The following is a 24,620-nucleotide window of genomic DNA, read 5'->3' on the forward strand; positions in this document are numbered from 1 at the left end:
TGAGTGAATCCATTAACTTTGAAAAAAGTTGCTAAATTTAGAAACTTACTTGAATTGCAAATTTTGTGAAACGAGGGCATTTTGGGCATTTTCAGGGAATCCCAAATAATCATGTTTGATATCACCCATCAAGAGGAGTCATCTTAAAAAGTTTTTATTTTTGAAGTTTGACCACGAAGACTTTTCATTTTTAACTCCTCCTTTAAGGGCAACTTGATTTGAATGCACTTTGGTCCCTTTTCGGGTGCGTATTGGTCAAATGAGAGCGTTTCAGTCCAAAATTTTATTTTTTCCAAGAGAGATGGCTCAACCATATGTTAGGGGTGCACCATAAAGGTCACATGGGTCAGGTCCATCCATAAAATATTGAATTTAAAAGAATTTTATTAAATTTTTATGAAAAAAAACCCAAAACCCATGTGAGAAGGCCCATTGGGGAAAGCCCACATAGGAAGGAACCCAAGTGGAGTCGGCCACATAAGTGGGCACCCCACATAGTTGGGCGCCACACATGGATGAGGTGGGATGGTGATGTCGTATTTGATGTGTTTTGAAAAAAAAAAGAATGAAAAGAAGGAAGAGTTATAATTAGAAAGAGCTAGTATGGTCAGGTTAGTAAAATAGCCATAATATTTTACCTACTTATCCCAAAAATTTATTATTATACTTGTTTCGAACGGTTTAAAGAGATCTACAACTTTTTAGTTAACGCTCGACGTTTCTTGATTCTGCACCTAAATAGGACAAAAATGAGCTCCAACATTGGGTAGTCCTTTTGGACGGGAATATTTCATATATATGTTATTTTCATTGTGTGAAAGCTTCTAGAAGAGTCTTGAAAGATCTACCTTATGTAAAATAGTATGCCTTGGTTTGCAAGTAATCACAATTAGAATTCAAGTTGATTTGAAAACTAAAAGGAAGGAAAGATAAGGAAGAGAAATAAGAAACTAGCTAATGTGAGACTCCTTACAAAGGAAACTACCTATTCTTTGTAAACCCTAGCTTTTTCTATAAAGCAAATCAATTCAACCTTGGGAAAGGGCTGGAAAATTCGTTCAACACTCACCCCCCTCCAAGAAAATTCATCCCACTTCTTTTTTGGCTACAATTCATCACTTTCAAGTGTCCTCCGTGAAAACACACTTGGATATCTTCTTCTCCTCTTCAATATATATCGATTTGGGCTATATTCTTTAGTCTTCGAATTTTCTAAAGCATATAAAGGGCTGGACAAAGCGTATATCTTGGATTACAAGCCCTAGAGACAAGGATTCGCGATCAACTGTAGGTTTTCTTCCTTTTTGTTATCTGAGAACTAGAAAAGCATGTTTAGGGTTGTCTTTTCTTCGTTTTCTTCATGTTTTTCTAGTGAATCTCATGAGAAGTTATCTTGCATGATCTAATATGATTTTTTATGGGTAATTTGCTTTATTACCGATTTTGGTGAAAGAAGAACCATGTTATACGTGAAAATTGGGTGTTTAACCAATTAGGGTTTCAAGTGGCTTTTGAATCATTTTACAAAGCAAGTGTTTCGAAACAAAGGATTTTTCACAAATTTATATTTTCTGAGTTCTAACTTGGTTAAAAGAATACCAAAAATCTAAAAGTTCCAGTAGAATTCATTTATTTTGATGACTCTAAAATTCGTTAAAAAAATACTAAGAAATGGAAAATACTCGGAATAAAAATCCGTTCATGTATCAAAACAATTCGAAATTGGACAAAATTTTGTTCTCAGAATCCTTTTAATATTTAAACATCATAAAAAAATTTCAAAAGATTTTGAGTTTATTTATTATTTTTATTATAATTTTTAAATAAAATCACTGATTTTCTCATATATAAAGGAGATACTACCAAATAAACTCTTCAAAAGCTGCAATTTAATAGTAAGATGAATTGGCTCAGCAAAATCATATTGTGAATTCTTGCGATTTTTGTGCATCTTTTGATATTTTGTATTAAGTTTTAATTGATTTGACCAGAACATAAATAAATCTGTTAAAATAGTAAAATCCAGATATAATATGTACACATTTTACTATGATTTTCTACTATTATGAGCATGTTCTAGTAAACTTTTGATTTGATTTAGAATTCGTTTGTTATGTATTGCTTTATAATGTCACCAATCTGGCCTAAAATCGGTAAAATCAATTACAAATCGAATTTTAATCTCTAAAATCGTGCAAAATTCAAGAACATAATTTTATAGAAAACATCATATTCCAAAGTTTCTAGAATAGAGAACTTAGTTTGCTACGGGTTGCGTTGTAAAATCACCTACCTGGCCTGAAACTGGTCAAAATCAATTAAAAATTAAAATTAATTCAAAGTGTCATGAAATTTTTTAAAAAACTATAATTTTTCATCATGTATTCAATCCTTAAGCCACTGAAATAGAAACCTTAGGAATCATGGATCTCCTTTGTAAACTTGCCATACAAGGATAGTTTAGATGCCAAGGTGGCATTCATAATCGTATCCTAATTGCGATCAATCATTGACAATTTGAGTATTTAAATTATAGTATGTTGTTGGCTCCGAGGTTGTAGTCCACGAAAATCCTGAGAAACATGCCAGGCAATAATATACTATAACTTACATGCTAAATTATGCAAGGGTGGAAAGCCCAATTCCCTTCCATGGATGCAACCCAAGGATGAAACTTGTCAGCCTTAGAGCCATTGGTATTCCTTAGATTTTAGGAGTTAGAAACCTTTAAAGAACTGAAAAATCATTAACTTCAAAATCTGGGTTAATCAAACCCATGTTTTTGGAACCATTAGATAACGGTACCACTTCGTAGGGACCCTTAGAGCTGATTATGAACACTTACGTCACGTTGTGTTCTAGGTTTTAGGGTGTCCTAGAGTTAGGGAGTTCAGCCACATCACGACCAATTGCTATTATTAGCAATTGAGTCATAGATCTAGTTACACTAGTTACCTTTTTTTCTTCCCAAAGGACAAGCCTAGTTGCCTAGGATGTAGGTTCATCTACATTAGTCTAAGGGAGTGTCTTGCATTTAGATAGGACCATATAGCATTTTAGATGAAGTCCTAAGATAATAAAAGCTATTCAACTTGAATTAAATAACCTGTTTTAAACTGTTGAAATAGTCCTTCCAGTCTAGATTGGTGTCCTAGATGTTTAGGCATATAGCTTAGTTTAGGCACCGAACTACGATCGACTCTGATTCCAGTGAGGCTTGGATACGTAGGCAGCTTTGGATGCTTTGAATGGCATACCGAGCACGAGTCGGCCCTCCTCATATGGTGGGGGGTTTTAGGATAGTTTACTTATTTCTTCTCTTAATTGAATTAATTAAAATACTTAGGATATTCTGAAATTAGAATTTAGGAGAACTCTCACATAGATTGAATTCAAACCAATCAAGAAAATCAAGAGATACATTAAGGATTATATTGAAATTAGATTTTAGGATGCATGCCACATAGTTCGCACATTAATATAGAGTTAAATGAGCCATTTAAAAAAATTTCAAGAGAGTTAACTTTTAAAATTGAAGACCGGATTATCGGGCAAGAATGATGCATGTGGTGGTAATTCCCTATTCCTTTCATGCTCGTAATCAAGTAACGAATCTAGATTTCTGGTCACTTACGGGTCCTAGATCTCTCATCTAGATGGCGACTCTGTCATTCTCTTTTGCGTGAAATTCGGATTGCTTTAGTGATCCCAAGTTCACAGAAAATATTAATTAAATCAATAATAAACGGCACACGCCAACTGCGTGGGTACAAGAGACCAAGAGAGGGAGGCGGGCCGCACCCTCTCTCTCGGGATTGGGTCCCATAGCCTAGTACCCAATAGATAATCTTTATTTATACCTAATAACCCTTTCTTAGATGACGAAATCCTACTTGAAATTGGAATTTCTTTTATTTATAGTTTTTATAATCCCTTATTGGCTTAACATAGTTGATATGACTGATAAATAAAATAAAGACCTAGTATCCAATATATAACTCCTATTTATACCTAATAACCCCTGGTTAGAGCTGTCTCTACTTCTTGAAATTATGATTATTGTTTATGTCTAGTACTTATAATCTCTTATAAACTTTAAAAATTCGATATGTGATTAATATATAGAAGATAGGCCTAGTATCCAATAGATAATCCCTATTTATACCTAATAACCCTTTCTTAGATGACAAAATCCTACTTGAATTTGGAATTTCCTTTATTTATAGTTTTTATAATCCCCTATTGGCTTAACATAGTTGATATGACTTTGATAAATGAATTAAAGACCTAGTATCCAATATATAAGCTCTATTTATACATAATAACTCTTGCTTAGATGTCCAAATTCTACTTGAAATTGTAATGGTTTTACATTTGTGTTCCAAAACACCCTTGTACACAATTCATAGTTGCTATCTCAATGGTATATAGCATATAGACCTTGTATCCAATAGATAACCCCTTTGTGTATTTCATAACCCCTTGGTTAGAGCTGCCAATCTGCTTACAATTGTGATATTTGTAATGTATAGTCTTTATAATTTCTTCTAGACTAGACATAAGGGTTATGACTTTGATAAATAATAGATAGGCCAGGTCTCCAATAGATAACCCCTTTTTATGTTTATTAACCCAGTTTAGATGTCCAGATCCTTCTTGAAATTGTTATTGTTTTACATGAATACTCTCTAAAATCCCTTATAGACTTGACATAGTTGATAGGACTTTGACAAGTAGCAGAAAGGCCATATATGTAATAGATAAGCTCTATTTCTCCCTTATAACCCCTCTTTATAGCTGCCAATGGTAGACACCCCATTTTGACAGAACCCCAAATACCCTTGTTTGAATAAAAACCTTTTATATCAGTGAACTAGAGTCCCAAGCTTCATCCTAGAGTAGGTTAGGATCCCAAGTAGGTCTCCGTAAAATTCTGTCAACAATTGTTTAACAAGACTAGCTTAGTTCGTAGTGTAGTTAGACTTGTAGTGCAAAAGGGGGGTGAAACATCTAACATAGGAGTATCAATACCAATCCCATAACCATAACAGCAAGAGTTAAATGCCTTCTTTCTTTTCTTACCTAGCCACTCTTTGTAGCAAAAGAGTAGTCATAAAATACACTAAATAGGGCTGTCCCCAGGAATAAAGGAGGATCGAATATATCACTTCTCTTTATAAGTTTATTAAATGAGGGTTTCAAAGGGGGAGCCAATTATCCAAGAAGGGGGTTGCTTATGTAAAAGGGGAGTATGAATTTATCACTTTACTATAAATACCAATCGATTAGGGCACCAATGGGGGGGCTCTCATTTTTTTTTCATTGGAAAATTAGAGAGAGAGAGAGAGAGAGAGAGAGAGAGAGAGAGAGAGAAGAAAGCACCGAACCCTAGCTAATCCCAAACCCTAACTCTATCTTGTCTTCTTCTCTGGCTGACCTTACCGGAGCTCAGGGAAAACTCCGGCCAGCATGTTCTTGCTCTTGTTTCCTTTTTGTTCATCTTTAAAGTCACTGAGTTTTCTTTGCTCTACTCATTAAATCCTAAATTGAATCCCTAGATCCATTCTTTTTAGATCTAAGTTGTTCTTACCTTGTGAACCTGAGATCTTCCACCTCAAATCTAGACATCTTGTGCAAGCTACAATCTATTTCGTGGCCTTATAATCTAGTAAAGCAAGCACGAAGAAGATTAGCCAAAGAAAAGAGGAATCAAATTGCTTCAGTCGGAGTGTTCATCACTATCACTTGTTTGCAAGAAGGTTTCTTCTAACAAATCTGTAGGTTCTGCTAAAGTATGGTTTTACATTCATCTAATTTCATTATTCATGATTAATTGTCTTGTTTTCTTCTTTATAAGAGCTTTAGATGGCTTCAGACATAAGAAGATTGTAGGTTATTCTCGTGAAATTTCTTTGAAAGACCGATGGATGATTTTATGCCTTTTAAATTTTACTTTTGAAAAAATTGGATTTGTGTTCTGCTGTAGATCGTGACTCATATATGTTTAGCTTGAGCTGATTAGCAATTAATCACTTATTGAGTGCTCAGAGGTATATTTTATCTTAGTTTTCTAGTGACCTATAGAGAAATGTTCATCCAAGTAAAAAAAAAGGGAAAGGTCAATGGCTTAGTTTTTTTTTAAAATGATGATGAGTTCCTTTTCCCTCAAGGATTTACCAAGATGATTTTTTTAGTTAACTTGTTAGAAAGGATTTCTTGTTCTAATTTGTATCCTTATGGTTATAAAAAGGATGATTTTATATATTCAATACCTGTTTACTCCTTTAAGAATCCATCGAGCGCACTGTTTGAGAATGAGAGTTTAATGTATGAATTGGCTTAAAAATGGGTCTGGCATTTGCTATGCTTTTAACCCTGTTTTAGAGAACCATGATTATGGCATTCATTGTTGTGTAACTTCTTTATATTCCAAAGTTGTTACACTATTTAAATAGGTCATGTAAGAATGTAGTTTTTTTTATACACCCTAGCATCTTTAGGGCTGATTATTTTAACTAAAGAACTATTTCATCAAAGGTTATTTCAATCAGGTTTGAGTACAGAGAGCATATTATTTTAGATACTATATTCATTTTGAAATTCGATTTAAGTCTCGGTTTGGCAACCTAGAGGGGGGGTGAAGAGGTTGTTTAGAAAACTTTTGCCATTTAAAAACTTTTACCAAAATACCCTAGTTTTATCCCTTCTTAATTAAGTACAATTAGTTGAGCTAAAAACAAATGCCAATTTTCCAAGCTCAAAACACAAGTTATTTAACAAACTTAATTAACAAGATTGATGGCTTAATAAGTAAGGTTAAGATATTTAGGTTCACTTGGTGGATGATTAAATATTACAAATATAATGCAAATCCCACAACAAGATAAAGGAATAAGATGAATGGTTTCTTTTAGGTCCTTTATCAAACACTTGGTGGAACCCTATTTGATCTACTCTCTTTAGTTCTTTTGACAAACACTTTGTGGATGGTTCATACAAGTAAAACAAAATAAAGAACAAACACCACAACAAGATAATGTAAAATGAGAGAAAGAGAGTGAGAACATACACACTAGATTTATAGTGGTTCGACCTTCAAACCCAAGGCCTACGTCCACTCTTCTTGAGGTCTCACTCAAGGATATCCAATTATTCGAAGTCCACACAACGCCTGGCTTCAAGGCTCCTTACAAGGAATCCGAGAATGGCTCTGTGTCCTCCACACTCGCCTACAATCTCTTCTACACGGCCAAGATTAAAGCCCTCACAATCTCCCAAGGGATTTAAGAACGGTGCCCTTTCCACCTTTACAATGTTCCTCTCAAATAAAGAAGAAGAATAGCTTAGCCTCTAGATAGGCTTGATTACAAATGTGAAGCTCACCAGGAAGCTCTAAAACATAATGACAAGTAAAGCCTAATCCAACCTCTAATGATTTTATCAAAATCAAGGCACAAGGAGTGTTGGAGGGAGTTTTAACCCAAAATCATAAGCAAGTTGAAATCTAGATTTTTTAGAGTTGGAATATGTTTATCATCAAGTTTTGCGTCCATACAATGTGTATATATAGAGTTCCAACTCAATATGACCGTTTTGGGGGTATTTCGGTTATTTTCGGGTCAAAAAACTACTAGCCGTTAGACCCTCAATGGCTATATTTTTTTGAGTCCAGGTTGTTTTCTCGGAGCTCCAAGAATAATTCTCAGAATTTCGAGTAGGCTATTTTCAGCAGGATTTTCTATTTTGTAAATCATAACTCACTTGTTTCTTATCGGATTTTGACGCTCTTATTATTGATTTGAATGGAAACGATGAGATTTTTCTGTTAAAAATATTTTCAAAAATAATTAAAAATATTTTAAACATGTTTTCCTAGGATTTAGTTGCTGGTCCAGGTTGGCCTTTGGAACTCAATTTTTGTTCAAATGTGATGGAATGCCATATGGGTCCCAACATGTTGGTACACCACCATGGCCATTCACTTATCCATTGAAGTCCTTCTTTAAGCTTATTGGCCTCTTTAAAAAATATATTTTTAGGAGTTTTAAGATGTGCCTTGACTAGAGAAAACACAAGAGAGATAGGTGATACAATCTACCATTTTTACCACTCTCTTGAATGAACTCTTGAGGTAGCCATTGCTTGATCTTCTCTTTGAGTCCATGACTTGCTTTAGGATCTTTAAGGTAGAGCTTCTTTGCTTCACACCTTCCAAGGATGATGCCACCATTTGGTTCAAGCTCCTTTGCAAGTTGTTGATCCATAAGCTTTGGCCTTCATTGATCTTCCTTTGTCTGTTCAATGCTTTGAGATGACTAATTTTGAGCTTCTCCTTGGTTGATCGTTGATCGTCAAAGGTATGATTGATCCAAGTATGCTTTAGCTCCTTTGAATTGTGTTTGGTCCATCTTCAAGCATAGGCCATCAATGGTGTGTGCTAGCATGGATTGACCTGTGAATTACCTGTCTATAGCACAACACTCAAGGCAAACGATCAGTCCATAAACAACTAATCAATTTGAGTTTGTTAATCATCAAAATAAGGTGATTGAATGAACCGATGAGAACCCTTGGGCTAACACATTTCTTTTACGGGAATGTTTTCTTTAATTTAATTGCCACCAGTTTGTACACATATGAGTTTCTTTTTCAGGTCTATGCCTTTTAGTCTTCTATATGTTTGGATTATATTTTAGTCCTACACATTGAGTAATATAAATGTATTTAAGCATGCAGGTCATACTATTTTAGTTAGATGGTATTGTGCTAACGACTGCAATGTAATTAGGATAGCATGTCATTTTTTTTATATGGGACTGAGTTTGGTTAGCCTCATTCAGGTTAGAAGTATTGTGCATTTATATGAATCCAAATGAATGGAGGCTAGGGTCTAAATATTATGTTGTTCGTGTAAATGTAACTCAACTATGTTTGTTAATATTGAGTCAATTTTATACATATTTAACAGGCATAGAACTGAAAAATGATGCCAAAGAGTGACAAGCTTAAACATTAACCACTAACTCTTAATTCATTTTCTTCCTTGAACTAATTTGTCTAAACTGTACACTGTCTGTCATAATATCTTGAATTTTTTAGGTTCCATAAATAGTGGGCTTCAATTTTGATTTTAATTTCTATGCATTATTCCTTTGCTTTGGGAAAGGATATTAGTACAACTGTGTGTGATTGCTTCACAGGCTCTATTTGATTTTCATGGTGTCATCTCTTTTAGTTTGACTGGAAAATAATATAGTTGTGATTTGTTAATATAATTATAACATGGTAAAAAGAATAAGTGAAGCTAATAAAGTTATAAGCATTGTAATGTTCAGGTGAATTATTTTGTTGTCTTTTGAACCAACTTTAGTGAATCTTCCATGAACTGTAGATTAAAGTACTTTTCTTGTGGATCACTAAAAAATGTAGGTTTGTTCTGTTAGATCATTGAACGATATATGGTGTGTCTTTTGTATACATCTTTAGATAGGGCCCGGATACTTCATTAAGATGGAACTTGGTATACTATTTTTTTTAGCCATTAAATGATTGTATTATTGGTTGTCTCATGGTTAAGATGTATCATGTATTTTGTTAATTTTAATCATAGATTTTAGTTCATGACATGAAGAATTTCTGCTGAATATATAACTCCGTACATGTAAAATGACAGTAGGGCTATCATACTCTTATTTATATTTAGCTTATTGGATTCTTTCACTGGTGATGCACATACAGGTTAGGTATGTTGTGATGTATACCTGGTCTATTTGGTTTATCTATTGTTGATATATGATATTATATGGATGGTGTTTTGATATGTGCAAAGCAAAGTTGGTTATTTATTGATGTTATGTCTAAAATAATATCCAACTGTTCATGTTCTGGATGTGGTTTACTTGACTTCTCTTTTGTTAATAATATTATCATGCTTTCACGAATAATTATCTTGTTTTTCAGAGGGTGCTTATCAAGGCTTTGTTATATAAGGGCTATGGATGCATTTTTTTTGTTCTGTGATATGAGTTGGTATTTGTTTGTTAAATTTTGGGATTATAATCAAGTTTTTATCATGTTCAAATGGGAGATATAATTATAGCAAGCCTTTTAGGTAACCTTTTTCCATAGGAAAACAGTAGAAATGGCATTTAGGTTCCATTTTAGGCTAAATACATTATCAAAATTTTGATAAACAGTATGAATATTGTTGTGTCGATATGACTGCAAAGTAGAAGAAAAATTACGTAGAATTGTTTATTTGTGATTCATTCAGTTCCATTTTTTTTTGAAAAATCAGTCATAGTTTTGCTCTAGTTTGATTTTGTTTACATGTAGGAAGTTCGAATTGGTGCTTGGGTCTCAGGGTTTTATTGTAAGGTGTCCTTCATCAGTTTTTTTTAACATTATTAATTCTTATTCATAAGCGGTTAAATATGTCTTGCAAGTCATATAAATATTTGTAAGCCCAAGGGTACATCCCTCTCTTATTTTGATGATCAACAAACCCAAATTGATGGTAGTTTGCTAATGGTTGCTCTAGTATTGTGATTAAGACAAGGTTCATTCATGTCAACACTTGGAGTAAGAAAAACAAGGGCTAGTCTTGAAGTCAAGTCTTGGTGGTCTCCCTTCAAGCCGTATGGTATATTGAAGAATCAAGGGAACCACAAGTGCAAGAACATGTTCGAAGACTATCTCAAGATAAGGAGAAGATCATGCAAGCGCCCAACAAGATTGAAGATCAAGAAGACCCAAGGTTATATGAATGATTGTTGATTAACAAATATAAAGTTCTATATAATTAATGTAATTTGGAGAGTAGATTTGATTAATTACTTATAAGGAATGACATCCCTTTGATCTTATTCCTTATTGACTAGTTAATCGAATTTTCAACCCAATTCAAGAGTTGTTTTAATTAATCTATCTAATCCAAACCCATGGTGGATTCTAACCCTAAGTATTCTTTTATATTGAATTAAGGTTTTTACACTTTTCCAAATTACTTTTACAATTTTTCAATTTACCTAAGCCTTTCGAATTTGGTTTTCTAATTAGATTAGAAAAGTAGTTAATAAAGAACATTAGAATTTTGGTACACTTTGCCTAAATTAAGATTTCCAAATCGCAATCTTATTTGTGTCCGATTCTTAGATTGTTTAGAATAAAAATTCATAGATATTGTTGGCTCCGAGGTACGTCTACAGAAATCTTGAGTAAATGCCAGGCAACATATATTATAGTTTATATTCTAAGTGATACAAGAATAGGATTCACAAACAAGATTTCTCTTCCCTGAGTTCGACCCGTGACTACACGCGATCCGTGCACTTGTGGTTACTTTTTAAATCACAATCAAGTTTTGGCGCTGTTGCGAATAAAGTTTTAAATCACAATCCGGCAACGGCGCCAAAAACTTGATTGTGAGTTAAAAAGTAACCGCAAGTGCACGGATCGCGTGTAGTCACGGGTCGAACTCAAGGAAGAGAAATCTTGTTTGTGAATCCTATTCTTGTATCACTTAGAATATAAACTATAATATATGTTGCTTGGCATTTACTTAGGATTTCCGTGGACGTAACTCAGAGCCAACAATATCTATGAATTTTTATTCTAAACAATCCAAGAATAGGATTCACAAACAAGATTTCTCTTCCCTGAGTTCGACCCGTGACTACATGCGATCCGTGCACTTGCGGTTACTTTTTAAATCACAATCAAGTTTTTGGCGCCGTTGCCGAGGAAGAGAGTTGCATTAGAATCTTAATTATTCGAAGTGTTAGATTCGTAGTTATTTTTAGTTTAGTTATATTTTTGGTTTCTTGCCTATCCATCTCTCTTACTTGGTTTTCTTGTGTTTATGACCGTAGGTTGGGTGAGGAACTCGGCCAATCGATTAAAAAGAGTAAACCGGTTAGAGACGGCGGAAGACATCGAACCAAATCCAAATCAAGTAGTCATGGCGGAAGAACAAGAGCCGCCCAAGAGTTTGTGTGATCGCTTTTGTCCGGCCCGAACCGCGCAACCTTCTTACATTCGATTGCCGGTTGCGAAGGGCAATAATTTTGAGCTAAAATCGCAATTTATCTCTTTGCTTCCTCATTTTCATGGCCTCCCTTCGGAGGATGCTTATTTATTTTTGCGTGAGTTTGAAGATGTATGTGCTTTGATTAAGTTGCAACAACTTACTGATGATGAGGTAAAGTTGCGGTTTATTACGTTTTCACTCAAGGATGGAGCCCAAAAGTGGCTCTATGGCTTACCAACGAACTCCATCACCACTTGGGAGGAGTTCGCCGTCGCTTTCCTAAAACCGTTTTTTCCATTACATAAAACTAATAAACTTAGGAACGATATTTTACAATTCAAACAAAAGCCATTAGAGTCATTTTCTAAGTTTATGGAGAGGTTCAAAGACCTACTCCAAGAGTGTCCTCACCATGGAATTGATTTGTGGCACTTATGCCAAATTGTTTATGAGGGCATAGATTACCAAACAAAGCAACTTCTTGAGTCCATGTGTCCTATCGGTTTTACATCTTTCACATATGAGAACCTTGCATGGAACTTCTTACTTGATTTGGCGAAAAAAATAAGAGAGTGGGAATCCACTAAAGAAGGTGAGAGAGCCACTTCAAGCAAGGGATTTCTAATAGAGGGTGCCGTGGCAAAAAAGGCACATCTTGATAGCCTAATCAAAACGCTAGAAGCAATAGTTGTCAAAGGACCTTCACAAGTTAATCAAATTGCACATAGTGTCCCCATGTGTAATTGGTGTCAAGCCACGGACCATGTCATGGAAGAGTGACCAACTCTTGTTAAATTTGGTAATTCTAATGAGAATGTGAGTGCTCTTTAAGCTAATAATCCTTATTCTAGCACTTATAATCCGGGATGGAGAAATCATCCCAACTTTTCATGGAGTCAAGGTGGACCATCTAATTTCTAAGGCCAAGGCCAATTCGGCCAACCTAGGCCCACCTCCCCTCCCACTTTTGTTCAGCCACCCCCTCCCCCTTCTACTTTTCAAAATCCCATGATTAATAATGTTTAAAATCAGCCCCCTCCGGGTTTTCAAAAACAAGGGAGTCGGCACGAATTGCATCTTTAGAGAAGAACATGGAGCTTCTTATGAGTACCTTCATGACGGGCCAACACAACTTAGAAAAGCAAATTTCTCAACTTGCACGGCCCTAAGTGAAAGGGAAAAAGGAAAAGTGCAAAGTCAACCAATTCCTATCCCAAGGAATGTGGCCATGAATGGGAATCAACAACCACAGGTGAATCAGTTGAATGCCATGCAATCTAGTTTGCCACAGCAGGACCCTGCGAATTAATACAATGCAGTTTATGCTTTGAGAAGTGGAAAAGAATATCACAAAGAGGAGGTCAGCACCGAACTTTCTAAAATTGCTCAAGACCTTAAAAAAGTGGTAAGTGAAGAACCTCCCTCCACTGGCTTAGAAGAAGAGCCCAAACAGGTAAGTATAGACGAGGTAACAACCAAATTTTCATGAAGAAATCAATATGTTGCATTCCTTTCCTGACGATATTGTTTCTAATTTTGAAATTGATTTTGATGCAGGATTCCAAGAATGCATGGACGAACTAGGAAATTGAAATTACAAGGGGGGGTCCCAAAATGGCAACTATGAGGAGTGAAAATTATTAGGTTGCTAGCAAGTTTTAACCTTTTGAAAACTCAAACCTAATTTTGGAAATTAAGAGATCAACAATGAAATTCAAGCACACAAGTTAAATCTAAAGGTGCAATGCAAATAAAGAGCAAGAGTTTAAGAGAGAGTGCACCCGAGATTTAAAGTGATTCGGTCCTCAAAATACGAGGCCTACTCCACTCCACCAACCAAACCCGTTGATGGCTTCACTATGTGATCTTCTTAACTTCGGTGAAGATCAATGCCGATTACAATTCCGACCGCCTTTAACCTTGGTGGCAATCCTCACCATGGAGAGTGGGCTACGCTTCTCCAAACACTCGCCCAATACACGTTTCTTGAATAAGAAAGAAAGAAACAAAAATCCCTCACAAGGGTTTACAACTTTGTAGAAGATGTACAAATTGAGCCTAATGATCCAAATCCTAATATTGGATGATGAGAGGCATAAACAAGTATTGATCACTCTTAGGATGTTCAAGTATGTTTTTAGAGTGTTAGGATTGATGATTGGTATGTTTGGAATGCCCATATTTATAGAAAAACCCAAATATGACCGTTCAGTGGCATTGTGGTAATTCCAGCAAAATTCCCAACGGCTATAAATCTGGCCGTTATTGTGATCTCGGAGTTCCGAGAATATTTCTCAGAGTTCCGAGAAATTCTCGGAGTTCCGAGAAAAAATCTCGGAGTTCTGGGAATACAAACAGAAATTGAAAAAAGGCTACTGGACCATTTCTCGGAGCTCCGAGGAATGTCTCGGAGTTCCGAGCTCAGAGCTCCGAGAAGCCTATGACAAGCAGATTTTCAATCTTTATTTATGGGCTTCCAACTCAACACTAAGTTGGGATTGTTATGAGGGTTCCAAAGTGTTGGAACACCACATGGACAATCTCTTATACATTTTAGGGTGTGTGAGATTAACTTAATTATGCCTCTTAAAATCTAAATTAAGATTGGATCTTATACAATCTAAATTGACTTCGATCTTCAATGCGATTCTTCAAGTCTTCATTCGTCTTGGATCTCCAATGTCTTTGGCCTTCATAATGTAGTCCAATGAGATCTTCTTTGGCCTTAATCCAAGCAATGTTGTCTTAGCACCAATGTGATCTACAACTTAGACAATCAAACACATTAGTGATCATAAATCACTTGTGTATTGGAATTATCAAAATAAGATGGGAATGCCAAGGTGGAAACCATTGGGCTTACAATCTCCCCCTTTTTGATGATGACAAGCATAAGAGATTTTCCAATAAAAGCATGCATGTATTTCCTTACACTAGATTTCTCTCCCCCTTTGGCATCAATAAAAAAGATTGGGGTAAAAGAGAAACAAATGGATGAAATATTCAATTTAAAGCTCCCCCTTTTTCAAGGAAAAGGACAAACCTAGAACTCCCCCTATTTGGAAAACAAATTCAATACAAGAGGGGATATTAAATTAACCATAAAAAGATATTCAATACTAAGCATAAGCCCCTAATCTAAGCACATATAAAGAGGATCATATGGGGACTTTGGGAACCCAAGATTTTTTGTTCCACCATAATCCCTAATTTTAGATGCACATTGGAATTGGTAATGACCATTTATTCCACAATAATAGCATCTAACATGAGGGTTAGATAAGCTAGTCCTATCATAATATGCATGAGGAGGATTACGACTAGTTTTTTTTAAGATTATGTCAATTATTTTGTCACCATTTAGGAACTCATGGAGACATAATCTTAACCTTTCATTTTCATTATGAAGATGTGTTATTTGATTTAAAGAATCATTAAATTCATCTTCATAAGATTTGGAAGAGCTTGCCACATCTTGAAATTGTGCTAACTGGCAAGTTTTCTCATCCAAACAACCCTTAAGGGTTTCAATCTCGAGTTGAAAATTTTCAAGTTGTGCTTGAGATTTGGAAGAAAAATCATTTCTCAAAAAATTAAGTTCATTTTCTAATTTTGAAATAGATTTCTTTTGAACTTTATTTTTAGAAATTTGAGAATGCAAGGTTGAGCATAATTCATGATAAGATATTATTTCACTATCACTACTTGATGAATTACAAGAGGAGTTAGAATTTACCTCAACTTCATGGGAGAGTGCCATGAGGCAAAGATCATCTTTTTTATCTTCCCCTTCGCTTGAACTTTTGCCCGACGTGCTTAAAGCATCCCAACCGGCGGCAAGAGCCTTATGCTTCTTCCAATCCTTCTTCTTACCCTTGTACGTCGAGGAAGATGAGTTGAGAAGAGGGCATTCCGGTCTTTTGTGTCTGATTTTCTTGCAATTGTAACATCTTATAGCTCCCTCAACTTCACTTTCTTCTTTCTTCTTCTTTTTATCCTTTTTATGTTTCTTTCTCCATAAGTTTTTAAATTTTCTTAAAGCTTCTTCTTCATCACTATCCGCCTCACTTGAGGATGATGAGTCCGCTTTTATCTTGGAGACTTTTAGAGCTAGAGATCGACTTTCTTTTTTCCTTCTCTTTTGGCTTCTTCTCCTCTTGTCGGCTAGTGAGGAGCATCTCATGGGTGATGAGAGATCCTACAAGCTCTTCCACGGTTAGCGCCTTGAGATCCTTTGATTTTTGTATTGGGGTGACCTTTGGATCCCAATGTGGAGGAAGTGACCTACGCAACTTACTCACAAGCTCATCAGTAGGATAAGATTTACCAAGAGTAGCTAATTCATTAGAAACTTTAGAAAATCGGGTATACATTTCGGAAATGCTTTCATTTTGACTCATTCTAAACATTTCATATTTGCTCTTTAACAAGTTTATTTTGGAATCCTTGACTTGTGATGTTCCCTCATAGGTAACGGCAAGTGTATCCCAAATAACCTTGGCGGAATCAAAAAGAGCAACTCAATTAAACTCCTCAGTAGATAAGGCGCAAAACAAAGAATTTATAGCTTTGTAATTTAAATTTGCATGCCTTTTCTCTACGACATTCCATTCTTCAAATGGTTTGGAAGGTAACATGTATCCATTTTCAACTATGTGCCAAAGTTCCACATCTATCGAAAGAAGATAGATGCGCATCCTTGTCTTCCAATGTCCATAGTTGGACCCATCAAAGAAGGGAGGTCTAGTTGTGGAATGGCCTTCCGGAAGTCCGGTTCCATTTGTATTTGCCATTTCACAAAATAGAAAGTTGCCAAAGATCAAATGATCTTTCCCTTGTTAAAATTTTTAAAGAAAAATTTACCAAAGATTTTAAGGAAACAAAAATCTTTTAAGAGTTAAGGCTCTGATACCAAGTGAAATTACAAGGGGGGTCCCAAAATGGCAACTATGAGGAGTGAAAATTATTAGGTTGCTAGCAAGTTTTAACCTTTTGAAAACTCAAACCTAATTTTGGAAATTAAGAGATCAACAATGAAATTCAAGCACACAAGTTAAATCTAAAGGTGCAATGCAAATAAAGAGCAAGAGTTTAAGAGAGACTGCACCTGAGATTTAAAGTGGTTCGGTCCTCAAAACGCGAGGCCTACTCCACTCCACCAACCAAACCCGTTGATGGCTTCACTATGTGATCTTCTTAACTTCGGCGAAGATCAATGCCGATTACAATTCCGACCGCCTTTAACCTTGGTGGCAATCTTCACCACAGAGAGTTGGCTATGCTTCTCCGAACACTCGCCCAATACACGTTTCTTGAATAAGAAAGAAAGAAACAAAAATCCCTCACAAGGGTTTACAACTTTGTAGAAGATGTACAAATTGAGCCTAATGATCCAAATCCTAATATTGGATGATGAGAGGCATAAACAAGTATTGATCACTCTTAGGATGTTCAAGTATGTTTTTAGAGTGTTAGGATTGATGATTGGTATGTTTGGAATGCCCTATTTATAGAAAAACCCAAATATGACCGTTCAGTGGCATTGTGGTAATTCCAGCAAAATTCCCAACGGCTATAAATCTGGCCGTTATAGTGATCTCGGAGTTCCGAGAATATTTCTCGGAGTTCCGAGAAAAAATCTCGGAGTTCTGGGAATACAAACAGAAATTGAAAAAAGGCTACTGGACCATTTCTCGGAGCTCCGAGGAATGTCTCGGAGTTCCGAGCTCGGAGCTCCGAGAAGCCATAACAAGCAGATTTTCAATCTTTGTTTATGGGCTTCCAACTCAACACTAAGTTGGGATTGTTATGAGGGTTCCAAAGTGTTGGAACACCACATGAACAATCTCTTATACATTTTAGGGTGTGTGAGATTAACTTAATTATGCCTCTTAAAATCTAAATTAAGATTGGATCTTATACAATCTAAATTGACTTCGATATTCAATGCGATTCTTCAAGTCTTCATTCGTCTTGGATCTCCAATGTCTTTGGCCTTAATAATGTAGTCCAATGAGATCTTCTTTGGCCTTAATCCAAGCAATGTTGTCTTAGCACCAATGTGATCTACAACTTAGACAATCAAACACATTAGTGATCATAAATCACTTGTGTATTGGAATCATCAAAATAAGATGGGAATGCCAAGGTGGAAACCATTGGGCTTACAGAAATGATGGAGATGATTTCTTCTCCAAAGCTTTTGCCATCCAAAACGTGGAGCCTATTGGACCATTAGCAACATCTCTTACAAAGCCATCAATCGAAGAAGTCCCACAGTTGGAGTTGAAGCCCTTGCCTTCTCATTTACGTTATGCTTTTTTGGGTGATAATTGTACTTTGCCTGTAATATTTACTGCGGACCTAACCTCCACTCAAGAGGAGGAACTCATTAAATTGGTAACAGATAACAAGGAAGCCATAGGTTGGACAATGGCCGACATCAAAGGAATTAGCCCTTCGATTGTGCAACATCACATCCATCTCATTGAGGGTTCCAAACCTTCAAGGGAACCTCAAAGAAGGGCTAATCCTATGATGAAGGAAGCCATCCAAATTTTTTTTTTAAAATGGTTAGATAATGGGATCATTTATCCCATCTCGGATAGCCAATGGGTGAGTCCCGTCCAAGTAGTGCCTAAGAAGTCGGGAGTCACGGTTATACAATCTTCCACCGATGAGCTTATACCTACTCGTATTCAAACGGGGTGGCGGGTTTGTATTGACTACCGAAAGCTTAATGCCGTAACTTGGAAGGATCACTTTCCTTTGCCTTTTATTGATCAAATGTTAGACGCATGCCTCCGGGTATAACCAAATTCCCATAGCTCCTGAAGATCAAGAGAAAACGGCATTCACATGCCCCTTTGGAACGTTTGCTTATAGACGCATGCCTTTTGGGTTATGCAATGCACCGGCAGCTTTCCAAAGATGCATGATGAGTATCTTTTCTGACATGGTGGAGACCTTCTTAGAGGTTTTATGGATGATTTTTCTATTCATGGCTCTACCTATGCCGAATGTTTATATCACTTAAAATTTATCTTAGAAAGGAGTAGAGAAAAGAACCTTGTCCTCAATTGGGAAAAATGTCATTTTATGGTAAAAGAGGGCATCGTTCTAGGACATGTGATTTCTAAAGAGGGAATTAAGGTTGATAAAGCCAAGGTGGATCTCATTGTCCATCTTCTACAGCCCAAAAGTGTGAAGGATATTCGATCATTTTTGGGCCATGCGGGCTTTTACCGACGCTTCATAAAAGATTTTTCTAAAATTGCTAGGCCTTTAACCAATTTGTTAGCAAAGGATTAAAAATTTGAGTTTTCCAAAGAATGCTTCGATTCTTTTGAGTGTTTGAAAAAGGAGTTAACTACGGCTCCCATCATTCAAGCACCCAATTGGATCGAACCATTTGAAATTATGTTTGATGCTTCCAACTTTGCAATAGGAGCCATGTTGGGTCAAAGATTCAATAAATTACCGCATGTAATCTATTATGCAAGTAAGACTCTCAATGATGCACAAATCAACTACACCACTACGGAAAAAGAATTCTTAGCGGTTGTGTTTGCATTAGAGAAGTTTCGGTCCTACTTGATTAGATTACATGTGATAATTTATACCGACCATTCGGCAATTAGGTGGGTTTTACTTCTTCAAGAGTTTGATTTGGAGATTAGAGATAAAAAGGGTACGAAAAACTTGGTTGCCGATCACTTGTCTAGACTTCCTAATGCAAAGAATGACGAAGGTCCAATTAATGAAAACTTCCCTGATGAGCAATTGTTTGTTATATCTAGTGAGCCATGGTATGCGGATATTGTGAATTACTTGGTTACAGGTGCTACACCGGATCATTGGTCCAACCAAGACAAATATCGATTTCACTCACAGGTAAAGTATTTCTTTTGGGATGATCCCTATTTGGTCAAAACTTGTTCGGATCAGATTGTCCGACGATGTGTGCCCGATCATGAGCACCAATCGATTCTATCATTTTGCCATGATCAAGCCTGTGGTGGCCACTTTAGTGCAAAGAAAACCGCGCACAAAGTTTTACAATGTGGTTTCTATTGGCCTAGTCTCTTTAGGGATTCTTTTGATTTTTGTCAAGCTTGTAGGTCATGTCAATCCTTAGGAAGAGTTATAAAGCAAAATATGATGCCCCTTAACCCGATCTTAGTAGTAGAAATCTTCGATGTGTGGGGTATTGATTATATGGGTCCGTTTCCCAACTCTTTTGGAAACTTGTCTATTTTGTTAGGTGTAGATTACGTGTCAGAATGGATTGAAGCCATTGCTTGCAAATCGAATGACCACAAGGTGGTGGTCAAGTTTCTTAAAGAAAATATTTTTTCGCGCTTCGGTACACCACGTGCCATCATTACTGATAGGGGTAAGCACTTTTGTAATAGACCGTTTGAAGCTCTAATGAAGAAATATGGTATTACTCATAAGTTGGCCACCCCTTATTATCCTCAAACGAGTGGCCAAGTGGAGGTTTCAAATAGGCAAATTAAGCAAATTTTGGAGAAGACAGTAAATCCAAACCGCAAGGATTGATCCATTAGATTAGTGGATGCCTTGTGGGCTCATAGGACGGCATTCAAGACTGATCTTGGTCATTTTCCTTATCGCCTTGTGTATGGAAAAGCTTGTCACCTCCCGGTTGATTTGGAACATAAAGCTTTTTGGGCTATTAAGAAACTAAATTCTGATTTGTCTAATGCAGGTAATCATAGAAGACTTCAACTTGCCGAGTTGGAAGAGTTGCGGAATGATGCCTATGAGAATGCAAAAATCTACAAAGAGAAGACAAAAGCTTTTCATGACAAACATATTTTGAGAAAATCGTTTCAAGAGGGCGAAAAAGTGCTTCTCTACAATTCAAGATTGCATATCTTTCCAGGTAAGTTAAGGTCACGATGGGATGGACCATATGTGGTTAATAAATTTTTTTCCCATGGTGCGGTTGAGGTTCAAAATCCAAGCAATGGTGAGATTTTTAAAGTTAATGGTCAACGATTAAAGCCGTTTATTGAGTTGTCAAAGCCGAATATGGAAGAAGTCATGGATCTCCATGAACCTTCCTATTCGAATCTTACCTAAAAGAATACGGTACGTACCCTCCTATCTATTTTTAGTCCTCATATTTTTGTTTCTACTTTTGCATGCATTGAGAACAATGCATAAATCAAGTATGGGGGGTAGCTTTTAGAAACTTTCCTTTTCTAGTCTTTTCTATAATTTAAAGTTAGAAAGTTTCTTTTCTTTTTATTTTTGGTATTTTTTTCTCAAATTAGAAAGTACTTGGTATTCATAGAAAGAAAGTTGTTTTCCTATTTTAAGAAACAAAGTTAGTGAATATTTTAATTTTGGAATCCGAAAAGATTAGAAAGAATACTTTACTTTCTTAGTTTTGTTTTCTTTTGGAATCTTTCTTTTAAAAGAATTTGAATAAGAAATAGAAATAGAAACTTATTTTTATATGGTATGGTTAAAAAGGAAAGAAAGGTTGAAAAAAAAATATTTTTAGAAAGTTTACCTTTTGATAATAGTTTTGATTTGTAGCCTTTTTTACTTGAGCTATTAAGTCTGAAGGGTTTTTATGCCTAGTTCCTTAAAGCCAATTGGCTTGAGAGCAGCTGACTGAAAACTTGATACATGGGTTAATTAGAAAGCTTAATAAATCAAAGCATTGCACGTAATCAACGGTAAAGCTTGAACGCATATGCATCAATGTCTATGACATATGCAAATCAAAGATTAGTCGGACACTGCTTAGTAGCCTGGGTGTCTGGTGCATGCCCTGCATGTCATTCACGTCAAAAGCAATAGAGGATTACAAAAACTGAGTTCTATTCTTAGAAAGTAATGGAAAAGTGGAAAGGATGGTGGACTATATAAATTTACAATTTTTCTATTAAGTTCGAATCAAATTTCTTTTATGGTATGATTACAATAGAATCAAATTTAAGGGAGAAGAGTATGACAAATTCAAAAGAGGATTCATTGATTAAAATATTTTTCTAATTTTTTCAACTTGGGATAGGATGCAAAGTTTAAGTATGGGGGTATTCTTGTTCTTTTATTTTGAGTAATTTATCAAAGAAAAAGGATTAGAATTTTTTGGCTTTATTCTATAGTGAGATTTGGAAAGAAAAGTTTATTTTTAGAATTTTGCCAAATTGGTGCGAGCGGAAGAAAGAAGAAATCAATAATCCAAGCACAATAGGGAACAAACCCCAAGAAGAAGCTCAATCTTCTCTACACAAAATGTGTGATTTTTTATTCAATCAAAAAAGTCCCCCCCACAAAGTAACATAGGGTTCTTTTAATTACCAAAATAAGAGTCCTAAAACTACTACTCCTAAAAAATAGAAAACTACTACTTTTGGACTGATGATAAAAGTAAAAGTCTTAAACTATTGCCTAAAATCTATTGATGATAATATTTTTCTAACAAAAGAAAGGAAGTAGCAAGATATGTTGCTTCTCCAGAATATTGTTGCCGAATTCAAGAGATATGTGTTGCATCATACTCCCCAGGTTGGAGAAAATCTGGCCTCAGATTTCGATCTTTGAAGAGTGCACGTTCTTACTAATCTTGGTTGGCATCATTTTCCCATGATTTAGAAAAACTCGTCCTCGAATTTTAAAGTATCGAAGAACGATAATCATTTGAAATTGTAGAGTATCAAATAATCTTTCTTGATCTTGAACCGATTGGAATTTACAAACATCCATTATAGGCTTCAATGGATAATCTAATAAAAATGGATCGACATAATTTGATGAAGAAATCAAATTAATATTTCGCCATTTGCCATCCACTTCGATCTCCATGCTGTCTTTTACCTTTTGGTTCGTAGTTTCATAGCACACAACAATCATTGCTTGTTCCACTACATCCTCACCACACCTACTATTTGAAGTACGCCGAGTAACCAATGCTTCACCACGATCGTTCCAAGTGATCTTGTCATCTTCATCATCATTATAGTCGTCAAAACGCAGCTGTTTATCTAGAACCGTCGATTCGACCAACTCTTCAAACTCTTCGACCAAATCTAGATGTGGGTTTCCATCTAGAACCTTCGATTCGACCAACTCATCGAATCCCTCGTTAGGTTGATTAGGACCCATCCGATCTTGAAAATCCCTTTCACCCGGCTCACCCCACGGAGCACGATGATTAAAAGGGTTAAAATCTTTCGAGACGAGACTATTTTTATAGCCTCTCCGAATTTCGAGACGCACTACACGTTTCGTAAGTTGATGGATTTGTATTCTTAGTTCTTCAACTTCATCTATTTGATAATCTTGATGACGCCCACGAGCCATGGTAGTCGCCTCTTCACGACCGACGGCAAGGATCCATAAGAGCTTTGATACCAAATTGTTTTGATTTGTAGCCTTTTTGACTTGAGCTATTAAGTCTGAAGGGTTTTTATGCCTAGTTTTTTAAAGCCAATTGGCTTGAGAGCAACTGACTGAAAACTTGATACATGGGTTAATTAGAAAGCTTAATAAATCAAAGCATTGCACGTAATCAACGGTAAAGCTTGAACGCATATGCATCAATGTCTATGACATATGCAAATCAAAGATTAGTCGGACACTGCTTAGTAGCCTGGGTGTCTGGTGCATGCCCTGCATGTCATTCACGCCAAAAGCAGTAGAGGATTACAAAAACCGAGTTCTATTCTTAGAAAGTAATGGAAAAGTGGAAAGGATTGTGGACCATATAAATTTACAATTTTTCTATTAAGTTCGAATCAAATTTCTTTTATGGAATGATTACAATAGAGTCAAATTTAAGGGAGAAGAGTATGACAAATTCAAAAGAGGATTCATTGATTAAAATATTTTTCTAATTTTTTCAACTTGGGATAGGATGCGAAGTTTAAGTATGGGGGTATTCTTGTTCTTCTATTTTGAGTAATTTATCAAAGAAAAATGATTAGAAATTTTTTGGCTTTATTCTATAGTGAGATTTGGAAAGAAAAGTTTATTTTTAGAATTTTGTGTGTATATTCACTGCAAACACTCACAAGACAAAACTCGTCCACTAGGGTAACCTAGGGGTTCAAAGGCTTGTTGCACATGCTAAGTGCAATCGTGATTCCTACGAAAGTGAGTTAGGATTTTACTTTTATTTAGTTTTTATGTTTCTTTTAGTTTTTCTTCTTGTTTGCTTGAGGACAAGCAAAGTTTAAGTATGGGGGAATTTGATGAACACATTTATGCGTGAATGGTAGTGATAGGAAACATGCATATTTTATCATTTAAAGCAGTGCTACTAAGGTATTTTCTCGTTTTTTGTGTTTCAGGGTTATTTATAGATTTTCATAGAAAATGGAGCTAAAAAGATGAAATTTCAAAGGAAAATTGAAGTGTGAGAACAACTGTGGATCATCATTTGTACCGCTCGGATTCTCTCTCTATTTAGTGTGGCCCATCAATTGGTTGGTTTGAATAAGCCTTGAAAAATCATTTTAGGAGTGCAACCAATTAAATGATGTGCTATAAAGTGGACGGTTGGGATCATCCAAAGCAGAAAAGTTGGGGCCGATTTATCACTTCCAAAAAT

The 24,620-nt window shown here is 35.8% G+C and overlaps 1 non-coding gene across 1 annotated transcript; it reads right to left on the reverse strand.

Moving 5' to 3' along the window:
- Positions 1 to 12,340: 12,340 nt before the first annotated feature.
- On the reverse strand, positions 12,341 to 12,447 carry LOC143847597 (small nucleolar RNA R71). The gene has a single exon (XR_013235127.1). It is a non-coding gene; the product is annotated as a small nucleolar RNA R71 (small nucleolar RNA).
- Between the last annotated feature and the right edge of the window lie 12,173 nt (positions 12,448 to 24,620).

Source organism: Tasmannia lanceolata, unplaced genomic scaffold (genome assembly GCF_043159265.1).
Source record: "Tasmannia lanceolata isolate RefF3 unplaced genomic scaffold, GAP_Taslan_0.1 ptg000015l, whole genome shotgun sequence".
Classification (NCBI taxonomy): Eukaryota; Viridiplantae; Streptophyta; class Magnoliopsida; order Canellales; family Winteraceae; genus Tasmannia; species Tasmannia lanceolata.